Source organism: Procambarus clarkii, chromosome 94 (genome assembly GCF_040958095.1).
Source record: "Procambarus clarkii isolate CNS0578487 chromosome 94, FALCON_Pclarkii_2.0, whole genome shotgun sequence".
Taxonomy (NCBI): Eukaryota; Metazoa; Arthropoda; class Malacostraca; order Decapoda; family Cambaridae; genus Procambarus; species Procambarus clarkii.
The window spans coordinates 240,074-256,485 of NC_091243.1; the positions used below are offsets into that span (position 1 = coordinate 240,074).

Sequence of the window (16,412 nt, forward strand, 5' to 3'; positions counted from 1 at the left end):
CGCACTACCACCCACACCAGGGGGGTCCACAGACATCGGACCCGACACGTCAGCACCAGTGGGGCGCACCGCACCCACAACGCCATCATCACCGGTAGGTGCAGGGGGAGGGTTCAACCCGGCAGGACCATCCCCCAGGTCCACAAGGCCATGTAGAGGCGGAAAATCCTCTTCTCGGAAGACACTGACCAACCGGACGGTGCCATTACGGCAACCAGCAGCCTGGTGTCCAGCCATACCGCACCGAAAACATGTGCACTCCTGTCCAGCATAAAAGCACTGCACCTTGAACCCCCAGAAGCACCATCGACGACGGGATCGCCTTCCTCAGCTTCATGGTAACCGTGCGGATACCCATCAGGACGCCACGAAGACGGCCAGACTTCAGCACATTCGCCCGACAGGCGAGAACACTCCCATATCCTCCTAAGAACCGGCGGAGCAGGCTCTCTGGGAACTCAAACGGCAGCCCCCGCACCACCACAAGTCCGTTACAGAAACCGTACCCGCCGCGCCAGGCAAAGGTACAGTACGCCCATCATACTTGTCGACCATATCCCGGTACACCACAGCGTCAGTCAGCTTAACCAAGGCCCGATGTTCCCCAGCCAGCTGCACACCACACACATCTGCAGGGTTGAGACCCAGCACATCCAGGAGAGCAACCTCCAACAATGAGTAGTTCACCTGACCAGAGAAGGCCAGGTGAACCGTATCCACACGCTTTATAGGCGGCATGGGCAACGCCATCCCGCCGGCCCGCCAGGCCACAAAAAAACGCCACCAGCTGTGTGCACGCCAAACGTCCAGGCAAGACTGAGGAGCGAATGTAAACAGAACCGCTCCGCACGGCTGCCAAACAGCCAATCAGTTTACTGGTTCGGTAACAGGATTGTTGATTTGTGGAACCATTTACTGCGTAAAGTGGAGGTGGGGTCCGTTAATTGTTTAAAGCGTGGGCTGAACAATACGCTATGTGTATTAGTGGCTTTAGGTATTGTATGCACTAGCTCTATAAATCCAACATTATGTTTGTAACACATCATCTATGTATGTACTTTTCCCGAATAAAAATTTGAATTTTGAAGTTGACATGTATGTGGGTGGGATATTGCGTGGTTATAAATAGGAGATGCCTCGTATGGGCCAATAGGCTTTCTGCAGTTATCTTTAGTCATATGTTCTTATGTATTAGGTGATAGGAAACGTGCCGAAGCTGTACATGCCAAAACTGTTAAATATTAAAATCCAGCTGGTAAAACTCATCACGGTAAATAGGAACAGCCTCGTATAGGCCAATAGGCCTTCTGCAGGGACCTTAATTCTTATGTTCTTATATAACATAATGATGTTATATAAGAATATAAGGTTCAGGTTCATGATACAGGTTCAGGAGCTTGTACAACAATTGATTGAGAGCTGAGGGGCGGGACCAAATATCAAAATCAGAATCAAAATGTTTATTCAGGTAAAGTACATACATACAAGGTGAGATACAAATTTTGATGGATTTATTGATAGAGCTAGTATATACAAAGCCTAAAGCAACTATTACGCAAAGCGTTTCGGGCAGAAATAGTCGAAGCTCAGCACCGTAAGCACAACTAGGTAAGTCCATTGGCATGACCATTAGGGTGTGCGCCATCTATATTTTGACAGCAGCCCTACACATTAACCCAGCGTTATTCTATATCCAATACATGAGTGTTATGGTCAGTTGCTAGTCTATATATGTTTCTGGACAAAGTAAGTGATGTGAGGCTTGTTGCGGGCCAAGATCGGTAGTAACTGTTTGAATTGTGTTGGAAGAGGATGTGTAGGCCAGTGTGGTAGACTAGCGGGTAAGTAGCGAGTCTTGTAGCTTTTTAAAGCGCGTCTTTGTAATTCATTTGTGCTAATAACCAATTTTAGGCTGTTTAGTTAGGTTTTGTTTGAGATTTATTTAATGGGTATCGCTAGTAATATAAAGGGGGGGGGGGAGGGAAATTGTGTAAGAACATAAGAACAAATGCTCTTGTCTGCACAGAAAAAATAGATATTATTGCACTTACCGAAACGTGGATGAACGTAGAAAATAAGAACATAGAACAAAGGCAACTGCAGAAAGCCTGTTGGCCCATACGAGGCAGCTCCTATTTATAACCACCCAATCCCACTCATATACATGTCCAACCCATGCTTGAAACAATCGAGGGACCCCACCTCCACAATGATACGCGCAATTGGTTCCACAAATCAAAAACCCTGTTACTGAACCAGTATTTACCCAAGTCTTTCCTAAATCTAAACTTATCCAATTTATACCAATTGTTTCGTGTTCTGTCTTGTGTTGATACTTTTAATACCCTATTAATATTCCCTTTGTTATGTCCATTCACCCACTTGTAAACCTCTATCATGTCACCCTTAACTCTTCGCCTTTCCAGTGAATGCAACTTAAGCTTTGTTAATCTTTCTTCATATGAAAGATTTCTAATTTGGGGAATTAACTTATTCATCCTACGCTGGACACGTTCAAGTGAATTTATATCCATTCTATAATATGGCGACCAAAACTGAACTGCATAATCTAAATGGGGCCTAACTAGAGCAAGATATAGCTTGAGAACCATATCAGGTGTCTTGTTACTAACGCTGCGATTAATAAATCCAAGTGCCCGATTTGCCTTATTACGAACATTTATGCATTGATCCTTTTGTTTTAAATTCTTACTAATCATAACTCCCAGATCCCTTTCGCAATCCGACTTCGCAATCTCAACACCATCTAGCTCGTATTTTGTAACTCTATCATCATTACCTAGCCTCAGAACTTTACATTTATCAACATTAAACTGCATTTGCCAATCCTTTGACCATTTCAAAACCCTATCTAGATCAACTTGAAGTAATAGTGAGTCCTCCTCCGAATTAATTTCCCTACCGATTTTCGTATCATCGGCAAATTTGCAAATGTTGCTACTCAAATCTGAATCTAAATCATTTATATATATTATAAACTAACAGAGGGCCCAGGACAGAGCCCTGAGGTACTCCACTAACAACATTATCCCACTCTGACTTAACCCCATTTATACTAACTCTGTTTCCTTTGGAATAGCCATGCCCTAATCAAAGTTAATATAGCACCCCCAATACCATGAGCTTCTATTTTTTTAATCAGTCTTTCATGTGGCACTGTATCAAAAGCTTTGCTAAAGTCAAGGTACACATCACAATCCTTACCACTATCAACTGCCTCAACTATGCTAGAATAAAAAGATAACAAATTTGTTAAACATGAACGGCCATTTATAAAACCATGTTGCGACTCAATTATTAATTTATGTTTTTCAAGATGAAGAAGAATTTTATTTGCTATTATAGATTAGAGTAACTTTCCCACAATAGACGTTAGGCTAATTGGTCGATAGTTAGATGCAAGTGATCTATCTCCTTTCTTAAAAACTGGTATCACATTAGCAACTTTCCAAAACTCTGGCACTCTGCCTGACTCTATTTATTTATTAAATATGGTTGACAGTGGGTCACAAAGCTCCTCTTTGCATTCTTTAAGCACCCTGGCAAACACTTCATCCGGCCCTGGGGATTTGTTTGGTTTGAGTTTTACTATTTATTTAAGAACATCCTCCCTGGTAACTGCAAAACTCGTCAACCTGTCCTCGTCCCCACCCACATAGACTTGTTCGGCTGAAGGCATATTATTAAGTTCCTCTTTAGTAAATACAGATACAAAATATTTATTAAAAATACTACTCATCTCTTCATCACTATCTGTTATTTGACCTGTCTCAGTTTTTAATGGACCTATCCTTTCCCTAGTCTTAGTACGATATAACTGAAAAAAAAACCTTTAGGATTTGTCTTCGCTTGCCCTGCTATGCGAACTTCATAGTTTCTTTTTGCTTTCCTTATCTCTTTTTTAACATTTCTAAACAGTTGTACGAATTCTTGTTCTAAAGTGGCCTTCCCATTTTTAATCCTTTTATACCAAGCTCTCTCTTTACCTATAAGGTTCTTCAAATTCTTTGTTATCCACTTTGGGTCATTAGTATTCGATCTATTCAATTTGTATGGTATACTACGTTCCTGTGCTTTGTTTAGAATATTCTTAAATAAGTTATATATTGAACCCACATCGAAATCCCCATTTAAGTCGCCTATCGCTGGGTTCATGTCTCGCTCCAAGACCGGCCCACACCCCATACCAAAGACTTTCCAATCAATTTGACTCAAAAAATTTCTTAGGCTATTAAAATCAGCTTTACGAAAATCTGGCACTTTAACAGAATTTTCTCCTACAGGTCTATTCCATTCTATGCTAAATCTGATTTCTTTGTGATCACTGTTCCCTAGCTCACTCCCTATTTCGATGTCATTAATTTGTTTCCTTGTTAGTTAACACTAAATCTAAAATATTATTTTCCCGTGTTGGTTCCTTAATGTGTTGCGTAAGAAAGCAATCGTCAATTAATTCTAGAAAATCTTCTGCTTCACAATTCCCTGTTTTGTTCAACCAATTTGTTCCACTAAAATTAAAGTCACCCATGACATAAATACTGTTAGATCTAGATGCTCTAGATATTTCATCCCATAGAGGCTTTGCTTCCATTCTGTCTAAATTTGGTGGCCTATATATAACTCCTATTATAATATTAGCTTTTTCGTTTAATTCTATCCAAATAGTTGCTGTGTGTGGCTCAGTTTTGATTCCCTCTTTGAGACTACATTTCAAATTGTCCCTAATATATATGGCTACTCCACCTCCTCGTCTAATATATCTATCTGTGTGAAATAGTTTAAATCCATTTATTTGATATTCAGCTAATAGTTCTCTATTTTCTACATTCATCCACGTTTCGTTAAGTGCAATAATATCTATTTTTTCTTTGCAGACAAGAGCATTTAATTCGTTAATTTTATTTCTTAGACTTCTACTGTTAGTGTAATATACCTAAGTGAATTGTTATTTTGAGGCCCTTCTCTTTCCCTGATCATTTTGCCAATTCCTTTCTCCCACAAACACATACTTTTATTACCTCCTTCCTCCAAATGAATTCCCATACCTCTATCTACTAACAATTTAAGCCCAAACAAACAGCACTAACCACTTCTTCCAACGAGTTCGCAACAGCAACAACCCCAGCCCTCGATAGATGCACCCCATCACGAGCATACATTTCATTTCTTCCATAGAAGTGTTCCCAGTTGTCTATGAAAGATATTGCATTTGATTTGCAATATCTTTCCAGCCGGCAATTGACACCAATTGCCCTCGACATCCATTCATTTCCCACTCCCTTTCTTGGAAGAATGCCACATACGATCGGGATTCCTCCCTTGCTCCTCACTAATTCAATGGCTGTCCTGAATCTCTGTATTAGTTCCTCCTAACTCGCCCAACATCATTACCCCCTGCACTAATACAAATAATGGGTTTGTTTCCATTTCTCATCATAATATCATTCATGTTTCCAGCAATATCACCAATTCCAGCTCCCGGATAGCAAACCCTTAATCTGTTCCCCCTATCTCTGGCACAAAACGTTCTGTCTAAATACCTCACCTGGGAATCTCCCACAACCAAAATTCGCTTCGGTACCGCCCTAACTTTCTGAGCAGCCTGAGGGGCCTGCACTTCGCCGTTCCTCGCTGCAGGCGCACTACAGCACTCGTCCTCCAACACGGCAAAGGAATTTGCCGTCCTTAGGGCGTCTGTAGGCGGCCTTGTCAAGGTCTTCTTAAGACCCCTGTCTTTCACTACTCTCCACGATGAGGTCTCGTCAACACTGGTCTTCTCCTTCGTTTCCTCTCGAAGTCTCAGCCGTCGTACCTCCTCCCGCAGGGAGTCCATCTCTGCTCTCAGAGCTCCAACCAAACTCACCAAATCATTAACTAATCCTTCCGTTATTGCAATAATAAAGTTACTCCAGAGCTCCAGCTGACACAGCCTCTCACTGTGACAGCACCTGACTCCAATTCCTTTTTTGCCAATTCCTTTCTCCCACAAACACGTACTTTTATTATCTCCTTCCTCCAAATCAATTCCCATACCTCTATCAGCTAACAGTTTAAACCCAAACAAACACCTCTAACCACTTCTTCCAACGAGTTCGCAACAGCAACAACCCCAGCTCTCGATAGATGCACCCCATCACGAGCATACATTCCATTTCTTCCATAGAAGTGTTCCCAGTTGTCTATGAAAGATATTGCATTTGATTTGCAATATCTTTCCAGCCGGCAATTGACACCAACTCCCTTTCTTGGAAGAATGCCACATATGATCGGGATTCCTCCCTTGCTCCTAACTAATTCAATGGCTGTCCTGAATCTCTGTATTAGTTCCTCACTCCTAACTCGCCCAACATCATTACCCCCTGCACTAATACAAATAATGGGTTTGTTTCCATTTCCTGTCATAATATCATTCATGTTTCCAACAATATCACCAATTCCAGCTCCCGGATAGCAAACCCTTAATATGTTCCCCCTATCTCTGGCACAAAACGTTCTGTCTAAATACCTCACCTGGGAATCTCCCACAACCAAAATTCGCTTCGATTCTCCCTTTTCCTTTCGAGCAGTTTGAGGGACCTGCGATTCAATGCTCCTCGTTACTTTGTCTTTGCCACCTCGTTGAACAACAGGTTCAACACAGCACTCCTCTAATACGTCAAATGCGTTAAAAGTCCTTAGGTGTAGGCTATTAGTTGTCGGTTTTGCCAAGGTCTTCTTAAGACCCCTGTCTTTCACAACTTGCCAAGACGAGGACTTCTTAATACTGGTCTCGTCAGTCCTTCTTAATGAGGTCCCGTCAACACTGGCCTCCTCCTTCGTTTCCTCCCGAAGTCGTAGCCGTCGTACCTCCTCCCGCAGGGAATCCATCTCTGCTCTCAGAGCTCCAACCAGACTCGCCAAATCTTTTACTAATCCTTCCATTATTGCAATAATAATGTTATTAGAATTGGAGCTCCAGCTAACACAACCTCTCACTGTGACTGCACCTGACTGAATGAATTGGGTATGAATGACCTGAGGGTATGAATTGGATAGTTTAGCTTTAGGAAAGACCTGGGTAAATACTAATTCGACAAAAGGGTTTTGGTTGAACAAATTAACGCGTAACAATGTGGAAGTGGGATCCCTAGATAAATCCACAAGGGCCGTGATGAGGATTGTAACCTGCGTCAAAGAGCATCACTCTGCTAGACTGAGCACATGGTAAAATCTTTTACCATGTCGTAGCTCAATCGATTAAGGCAGCGTTTGGGATGCTCTCGGACGCAAGTTAGAATCCTCGTCACGGCCCTTGTGGATTTGTTCATCTAATGCATCACGTTGTGATTTGTGATCCCTAGATAGTTTCAAGCGTAGGTAAATTGTTCAGTATAAGTGGGTGGATATAAGGAGCTGCATTGTATGGGCCAACAGCCCTTCTGAAGTTACCTTCATTCTTATGTTCTAACCTGCTTAGGCCTAGTTTTAATCGGAAGCTAATATGGCTATTAACTAGAAAGTTAATTAAAATATTTAAATAGTGAAAGCCAAAGTTGATAACAATGTATACTGTTGACTGAAGTTAAATAGGTGTTGCATCACCATACCAAAGCTTTAATCTTGGTAATCTAGTTTACAGCACTCCTTACTTATAGAACGACAGCTGAAACGGCTGAAACATCGGGAAGAAACGGAGGAGACCAATATTAACAAAACCTCGTAGTGGATAGTCGTTAAGGACAGGGGTCTTGAAGACCTTGACAAAGCTGCCTACAGACGCCCTAAGGACAGCAAATTCATATGCCGTGTTGGACGACAAGTGCTGTGGTGAGCCTGCAGTTTACTTGAAACGGAAATCGGCGAGGAGCGGCGAAGCGCAGACCCCTCAGGCTGCTCAGAAAGTAAAGGAGGTACCAACGCGAATTTTGGTTGTGGGAGATTCCCAGATGAGGTATTTAGACAGAACGTTTTGTTCTGTCTGTTTGGCTTGTTTACAAGGTACAGTACAAGCTCTTGTACCTGGATTGGGTTTAAAGGAGTAGACTAGAGGAACTAGTATCCCACCACACAAACCGAAGGGCGAAGGAGGTGTAAGCACGAATCGACCAATGATTCCACTATAGATCTCCACCAAGTATGGAGCACAAATATGGCAGACTAAACCCCAGGGAGAATACATGCAGGTCCCCATTTACATTTTGATAATATGCCAAGGACCAACAGGGTTGCCAACTTCTCAATACCCGTTTAACCTTGACACTACTATCAGCCAGGTTCATTTGAGCAAGTCTCTAATGTATACCCATTTCCTGCATCAGATATATCAGATAAGATTTATGCCCACAGGAGCTATAGCACCTTGGCAGACGATGGGGAAGAGATTGTGTGTGTGTCCGTGCACGAAATACGATCAGCCTGACAAGAGCAGAAAATTTTCAAAAGCCACTATTGCCATGTGGATCACATGTGTGTAGTATGCTAGCCTCCTCCCTTCACCACACATCAAGACTGCTCATGAGAGGGTTGAGTGCCATGTAAGTACAGTGGAGGAAAATGATCAAGGAAAATAATATACAGTAGTTTTATTGTAAAATTTCACACATATATACAGCTTATAAGTATAACCTCAACAGCACCTTCACTGAAAATTTGGACACTTTGGTCTATTATATACTGTATATAAATGGTCAACAAGCACACAAGTGCACGCACACACACACCCACACACACACGCACCCCATTAATCATTAAATTAGGTATTCACCTAATTTAGGTATCTGTATGGAGCTATACCCTACTTCCTAAAGCAGGAAAGTTGCAAATGCTTTGTTAAATATAACCAAGTAACTCTTGGGCTCTCAAAACATTAAGGAAAATTATAAATTCACTCATTCCCACACACCGCTCGTCCATATCACAGGCACACGTTTTCCCTCTCGCTTACACACACACACATTCATTCATCCTTCCCACATAAAATTGCAGAGACTGGTACATTCCCAGTCACTCCAGAGAAATACATTCCCACACACATTTCCCACAGTTTTCAGAGGAATTGACAGGGTGAACAAAAACTATTTAGCATGGGTGGAACACTAACACGGGGGGGGGGGGGAGGGTACACAGGTGGAAACTTAGTACCGAAACTTACCCAAATGAGCCACAAAGACTTTAGAAAGAATTTCAGTGTCAAGGTAGTTAACAGATCGAATGCATTAGGCAGTGATGCGCTGGAGGCTGACTCCATACACAGTTTCAAATGTAGTTATGATAGATCCCAGTAGGCTCAGGAATCTGGACACAATGTGTTTAACAGTTAAGAGGCAGGACCAAAGAGCCGAAGCAAGTATAACCCCTGCAAGCACAACTAGACAAGTACACTCCACAAAAACATGGTGGAAAGCATCGACTTAAATGAAGTTGTACCACAACAACCCAATAACAGCCACTTGTTTACTTAGTGGGCAAGCTTAGTAAATTCAAAGAGCAATCTTATTCCACCTCTATTGGAAGCTTCAGTAAATGAGATGTTAGCTCCAAATAGTTATCAAAACCAGCTGTCAAGTCCAGCAGGGAGTGCTAAATGGAAGGTACCTAAGTCGGGTAGATACTGTATATACGGTATATTACAAACATATCCCTTTCTGAACAAATCAACAAGGGCCGTGACGAGGATTCGAACCTGTGTCTGGGAGCATCCCAGACGCTGCCTTAATCGACTGAGCTACGACATGGTCAAGAGTTGAAACCGAAGTTCTGCTGAACTTGCTGGACCCTGCAGTGTATGGCAATACATAAACATCAAGAGGGTAACATTGTCAACATGTGCATGGCTGGCTAATGTTTGTGTAGCCTCCAAAAACCTGATCAGGAACCATTCAGGCTGTTTAACACTGTACCTTTGTGTTATCAATCACAGGACGAGTATGGGGTACAAACTACCTCTCAATAAAGAAGAGTGACGTGCTCTTGAGTATAGTACTATGGCAGCAAGATATGGAGAGGGGTCTCGGAAGGAGTTCTACTACCCAAGCCCGGCCCCCTCCCCGCTCAGCTCGTTGTCGCCGTGTGGGGGCTTAGTGGGCGGCTGCCGGAGTGTGATGCTCCTTAGGACAGTCCTCTGTCCTTTTCTAGCCTTGTGCTCCTGCTGCCGTCCTCTCCAATTCTGCTGGGCACCTTTTCCTTTTCCTTCTGTTTCGTTTTTCTCCCCCCTCTTTTCCTATCTGCTTGCCGTTTCCTGCCGACCTTTTGCTCGTTCTGGTTCTTCCATGGACTTCTTCTATTTTTGACGCCCGGGTGCTTGAGGAGGCATACTCATGCACCCGTAGAACTGCAGTACCCGACGTCGAGAGCGAGGGGAACCTTTTATTGTCAATCCCCACTTCGTCACTGAACCCGATCTCGACGGACTGTCGGTTTCTTAAGGTGGCGTTTGTGGGGCGTATACTCACGACGCACCCCTAGGAGGCCCCGACAAGATCGGCGATAGCTTCTTGTTGGGTGTCCTGCCTCTAATTGTGGCTCCATGGTGGGTGTGGGGGCACATTCGTGAGTGAATTCTTCTTTTCGTCAAGATGATAACCCCTGTTTCGGCTGTTTCTGGCTTACCTTCTCAGGCTCGTGGGGTGGGCGACCAAGCCCCCGAGTCGGTCCGTATTGGAAGACCGGGCTCTGTAGCCTCCGCTGCATTGGGCCCCGACCTTGCTCCTCCTTTTGCCTCTCTGACTCCTTCCCCTGGCTCCCCTCCCTCTGTGGTTGGGTCGAGCCCCAAGCCCCCAGTGGTGACTACCTCGTCCCCTGGCGCGGCTCCTTCTCTAGTTGTAACTACTGCGCCTTTTAACCCCTCTCTCTCTGGGGGTTCTCACCGCCGTCCTCGTCACGGCCGCCCTCGCTCGATTCCTTCCAGTTCTGCTACCTATCAAGCCTTGTTTGGTCCCGCTTCGTGGGCCAAATATTTTGATCTCCTCCCTCTTGATTCTGCGCCTCCTGACGATTTCTCCCTTCATCGACATCTCATTGATTCCGTGGATGCCTCCATTACTTTCAACCCCACTCGTCTCGGTACGCGTGTCGTTGCTGCTCCTTCTCTGGATGCTGCTTCCCGCTTGGCTGTATTATCCTGCCTTGGCGAGACCCCCGTTCGGGTCTCGAAGAACGCTCAGTTGAATGCCAGTGTTGGCACTATTTTGCTCCCGTCCCATGTTGCAACCGGTGTTCGGGACCTGCGCGACTGCCACGACGATATTCCACATATCCTCGCTGCCCAGGGCCATTCCAGGGCTGCTCCAGGTGGACACGTTTACTCGTCCCCCTCGTGGTAGTCGCCGTCAACCCCTCCGGGTTGTGAAGATTACCTTTGATGGTAGGACCCTTCCACCCTCTGTCATTCTTGCTGGTGCCAGGTGCTCTGTCCAGGAGTACATTCCTTCTCCTCGGCTCTGCAACAAGTGCTGGAGGTTTGGGCATGGTGCCCTCCGCTGCTCCGGGACTGTCTCTCTCTGTCCTTTGTGTGGTGGCGAAGATCACTCTAAGTCGGAGTGCACTTCTCCCCAGGCTCGTTGCCTCAACTGCGGTGAGGCCCATCCTACCTTCTCCCGTGCGTGTGTCCATTACAAGCTTGAGGCAGCCGTCCTCAACCTGAAGCACCGGGAGCGTTTATCTTTTCCTGAGGCGAGGCGCCAGGTTCGCCGGCTCCCGCCTTATGCTAATATCTCTTACGCTCGCGTGTTGCGCTCTTCCTCTCCTCGTCCTTCCCGCCTTCCTCAGACTCACAACCGTTTCCGGGCCTTGGACCCTGATGCGCCCACTGTCCCCTCCTCTGTTCCTTTGGGTTCTCTCCCGAAGGATCCTCCTCCTGGTCCTCTGTCTGGGGTTCCCCTTCCTTCTACCCGGTCTGTCGTGTCTTCTGTGTCTTCTTCCTCGTCCCCCTCCGATCCTCCTTCCCATCCTCTTCCTCCATCTATCGGCTCTCCCCACCGCCTGTCGGTGCGGGCGGATGTCCATCGCTCTCCTAACGGCCGTCGTGTGTGCTCTCGTTCGGCTTCTCCTGTTGAGACACTGGAATCCGTTGCCCGGTACGTAGTTGCTGGGACACCGGTCTCTTTAAGTCAGAAGCGTAAGCCTGGCTCCTCTCCTTCCTCTTCCCCGGCGGGTAAGAAGGCTTCGCTTTCTTCCTCAGCTCCTCCTTCTGGCTCTGTTGCTCCTTCCCCTCCCGTTTCAGTGCTTGCGCCCCCTGTTCCTGCTATGGAGGTTTCTTTGGCCCCTGCTTCCCTTTCGGTTGCTGCTCTTGCTGGGGTGCGCTCCCCTCTTTCTACTCCCCCTCCTCCTGCTGCTGTCCTTGACGGCTCCTCTCCGTTGTCTCCTCCTCTTCCTCCTCCTCCTCCGGACCCTGCCCGCCCACCTCTGATCTGTTCTCCCGTTTCCTTCCCTCCGTCTTTGCTCAGTTTACCCATGCCCCCTAACCCTGACTTTGCGGACCCTGATCCCGACCCTGATATTCTTTAACGTGCTCTGTTGCTCTTTCGCCTTTGTTCCTTCCTTGTTCTCTGTTTTTGTCCTTTCTCTTCTCGTCGTTGTCCATTCTTCAATGGAACGTTCGAGGTTATTACGCCAATTTCCTCGAACTCCAACTCCTGATTTCGCGGTTTTTGCCCCTTTGTGTCTGTCTCCAGGAGCCAATGCTTGGTGCTCGTCCTAGTCGTTTTCGTGGCTGTTCCTTTCTCTCCCTCCCCCCCCCAGTCATTGCTGGGGCTTCTAATTCTTCTGCTCTCTTGATTCGGGCTGATGTTCCCTTTGTTCCTTTACTTCTTCCTTCGCCTCTCCATTGTTCGTATCTTTGTGGGGAAATGGTACACAGTTTGTTCCATTTATCTCCCCCCGAGTGTCCCGCTCTCTCTTCCTGATTTGAAACACCTCCTGGACTCCTTGCCGGAGCCTGTGCTCCTGCTGGGTGACTTCAATTGTCGTCATTCTCTTTGGGGTGACGTTCTGACGAATACCCGGGGACGCCTCCTTGAGCCGTTTCTCCTCTCTTCTTCCCTGTCTCTTCTGAATTCTGGTGAGCCCACTCATTTGGACTCTCGGACTCGCACCCTTTCTTGTCTTGATCTTTCTCTCTGCTCTTCTTCTCTTTACTTAGATTTCACGTGGCAGGTTCTTGATGACCTCCATGGAAGTGATCATTTCCCCATCCTTGTTTCCTTTTTCTCTTTTCGCCCTTCCCTCTCTTTCCCTAGGTGGCAGTTTGCTAAGGCAGACTGGACCCTATTTACCCTCAGTGCTGCTCTCCCTGACCTCTCCCTTCTGCCTCCCTCTCGCCCTCTCCTCCTTTTTCATGACACTGTCTTCAACGCTGCCCTCCGCTCTATTCCTCGCTCTTCCTCTCAGGGTCCACGGAAGTGCGTTCCCTGGTGGAAGGCGGCCTGTGCTCGGGCTGTTCGCTGTAAGCGTGCAGCCTGGAAGAGGCACCGCCGTAGGCAGACGACCGATTCTTTTCTTTTCTTTCGGAAGGCGAGTGCGGTGGCCCGTAGGGCCATCCGTACGGCTAAACGTGAATGTTGGGCATCTTATGTCTCAACAATTACGTCCGAGACCCCTCTGGCCCAGATCTGGAAGCGTATCCGCAAGATAGCGGGTAAGTTCGTTCCCGATGTTTCACCGGTCCTTCACCTCCATGATACTCTTGTGGCGGACCCGTTGCAGGTCGCTTCCGAACTGGGTTCCCACTTTTCTTCTGTTAGCTCTGGTCTTCATCTTCCCCAATCTTTCCTTCTTCGTAAATCTGTCCTTGAGTCTCGTCCTTTAGATTTCTGCACTCATCTTCAGCTTCCCTATAATGATCCCTTCTCTCTCTCTCTGAACTTCGTTCTGCCCTGGCCCTCTGCGGTTCTACGGCGGCGGGCTCCGATGGTATTCATTATGAGATGCTTCGCCATCTCCCGAGCACATCTCAGTATTTACTGAGTCTGTATAATCGGATCTGGGAGTCGTCGTCAGTCCCTGAGGACTGGCTCGATGCCGTTGTCCTCCCTGTTCGCAAACCGGGGTCTCTGGGTACTTCCCCTAAGGACTTTCGCCCTATTGCTCTCACAAGTTGTGTCTGCAAACTCTTTGAACGTATGGTTAACGTTCGTCTGATGTGGTTCCTGGAACACCATCACCTCCTCTCCCCTTCTCAATTTGGTTTCCGCAAGTGCCGCAGCACGACAGATGTCCTGGTGAACTTGGAGGTCTATATTCGTACTGCTTTTGCTGCGAAGACCTCCGTTGTTGCCGTCCTTTTTGACCTAGAAAAGGCTTACGACACCACTTGGCGTTATCATATCCTATCTCAACTTCATTCTTTTGGCCTTCGTGGACATCTCCCTCTCTTTCTCCGCAGCTTCCTCTCTCGTCGTTCCTTTCGGGTGCGCCTTGGTACCGCTCTCTCTCCCTCTTTTCAGCAATACGAAGGTGTGCCCCAGGGTAGTGTTCTGAGCACTACTCTTTTTCTTGTTGCCCTCAATGGTCTTCTTTCCTCTCTTCCTTCTGGTGTCTTCTCCGCTCTCTATGTCGATGATCTTACCCTTTGTTGTCAGGGTGATGATTCGCCTTTCCTTCAACGCCGGCTTCAACTTGCCATTGATGCCGTGTCGTCTTGGGCCACAGGTCATGGCTTCAAGTTCTCTACTTCTAAGACTTGTGCCATGACTTTTACGCGGAAACGGGTTGTTCTTCGTCCCTCTTTGTCACTTTATGGTCATCCCCTTGAATACAAAGATTCCGCGAAGCTTTTGGGGTTATTCCTTGACACTCGTTTGTCTTGGTCTCCCCATATCTCTTACCTCCGTGTTGAGTGCTCTAAGGCCCTTACCCTCCTTCGGGTCCTGTCCCATACTTCTTGGGGGGCAGATAGGCGCACTCTCCTTGCTTTACATTCCTCTCTCGTCCTGTCTAAGCTCGATTATGGTTGCCCTGCTTACTCGTCTGCTTCTCCTTCTACTCTTCGCCGTCTTGATGCTTTGCACCATACTGGGTTGCGTCTCAGTTCTGGTGCCTTTCGTTCGACTCCCATCCTTAGCTTGTATGTTGATACTGGCTTCCTGTCTCTCCAGGACCGCCGTGATCGCTACTGTCTTCGCTATCTTGCACGGTCCTTGCAACATCCTTCCTCTCGCCTCTGTCGTGCTTTAACTTTTACCCCTCCTGCGGTTCCTGTTCCTCTTCACCACCTCCCTCTTTCTGTCCGGTTATCTCGCCTACAGGATTCTCTTTCCGTTCGTATTTCTGATGTTTCTCCTCGTGTTGTTCCTTCTTTGCCCCCGTGGAGGGTCCCTCTTCCGCGGTTTTGTACATCCTTGACCCGTATCACTAAAGCTTTTACCCCTCCTACGGTTCTAAAACGCCTTTTCCTTGAGCGCTTTTCTTCTCACTCCCGCTCCGTTACTGTCTTCACCGATGGGTCTAAGTCAGCGGACGGTGTTGGCTACTCTGTTGTTTTTCCTGATCGCACTTATATGTGTCGCTTGCCTCCGGAGACTAGCATCTTTACAGCGGAACTTTATGCTATTCTCTATGCTCTTCGTCTCCTGCTTTCTCGTTGTCAGTCTTCCTTTGTGGTTGTTGTTGACTCTCGTAGTGCCCTCATGGCTCTCGGGTGCTTTAATCCAGTTCATCCGGTAGTTGTCGAGATCCAGCATTGGCTGTTTCTCGTTCACAGTAAATTTAAGTCGGTTGAGTTTTGTTGGGTTCCCAGCCATATTGGCGTGTCTTTAAATGAGCGTGCGGATGCTGCCGCTAAGGAAGCTGTCCGCTCTTGTCCCATCTCTCGTAAAGGCATTCCGTATTCCGACTTTTACCCGGTTATCCATTTCTCAGTCCTTACCCGTTGGCAGGCTTCTTGGTTGTCTGTTACTGGTAACAAGCTACGTACTCTTAAATGTTGTGTTTCCTCGTGGCCGTCCTCCTTCCACCGTAACCGGCGGTGGGAAACAGCTCTAGCGAGGTTGCGTATTGGCCATACTCGCTTAACCCATGGTCACTTGATGGAGCGCCGCCCTGCTCCTTATTGTCCTAGTTGCATTGTCCCTCTTACGGTCGTGCATGTCCTTCTTGAATGTCCTGACTTCCAGGACGAGCGTGTGTCTTGCTTTCCGACCGCCCCTCGCGGTCACCTGTCCCTCGATAGAATTCTTGGTGACTCGGATACTTTTGATATCGTTCGCCTTATGCGTTTTTGTTCTCGTATTGGCATCCTTGGTGATATTTAGCGCCCTCTGATTATTTTGCGTATTTGATGGTGCTACATAGCCTTCCCGGTTTGGTGCCTTCTTTTGATAATTACTTACTTACTTAATCTTATGTGACTGTCAATCAAGTCGATACAGCCTCCCACTGTCTACTCTGTACAGCAGCAGCAGAAGTGTAAAGAGCAA

At 46.6% G+C, this 16,412-nt stretch overlaps 1 protein-coding gene and 1 long non-coding RNA gene across 7 annotated transcripts in view; one reads left to right on the top strand and one right to left on the bottom strand.

Annotated features, from left to right (window-relative positions):
- The window catches only part of LOC138359925 (uncharacterized), a 386,355-nt gene that overhangs the window by 171,709 nt on the left and 198,234 nt on the right, over nt 1-16,412 (bottom strand). The gene's annotated exons all lie outside the window — the stretch shown is intronic.
- Nucleotides 1,791-16,412, top strand: part of LOC138359921 (uncharacterized) — a 407,357-nt gene continuing 392,735 nt past the window's right edge. For 5 of the 6 annotated variants that reach the window (XR_011226148.1, XR_011226149.1, XR_011226150.1 and 2 more), the window contains exon 1: nt 1,791-1,841. The gene's annotated coding sequence lies outside the window, so the exon portion shown is untranslated. Of the gene's footprint in view, nt 1,842-7,885; nt 7,911-16,412 lie in introns of those variants that run through there. The other variant, XM_069319782.1, reaches the window with a different exon arrangement.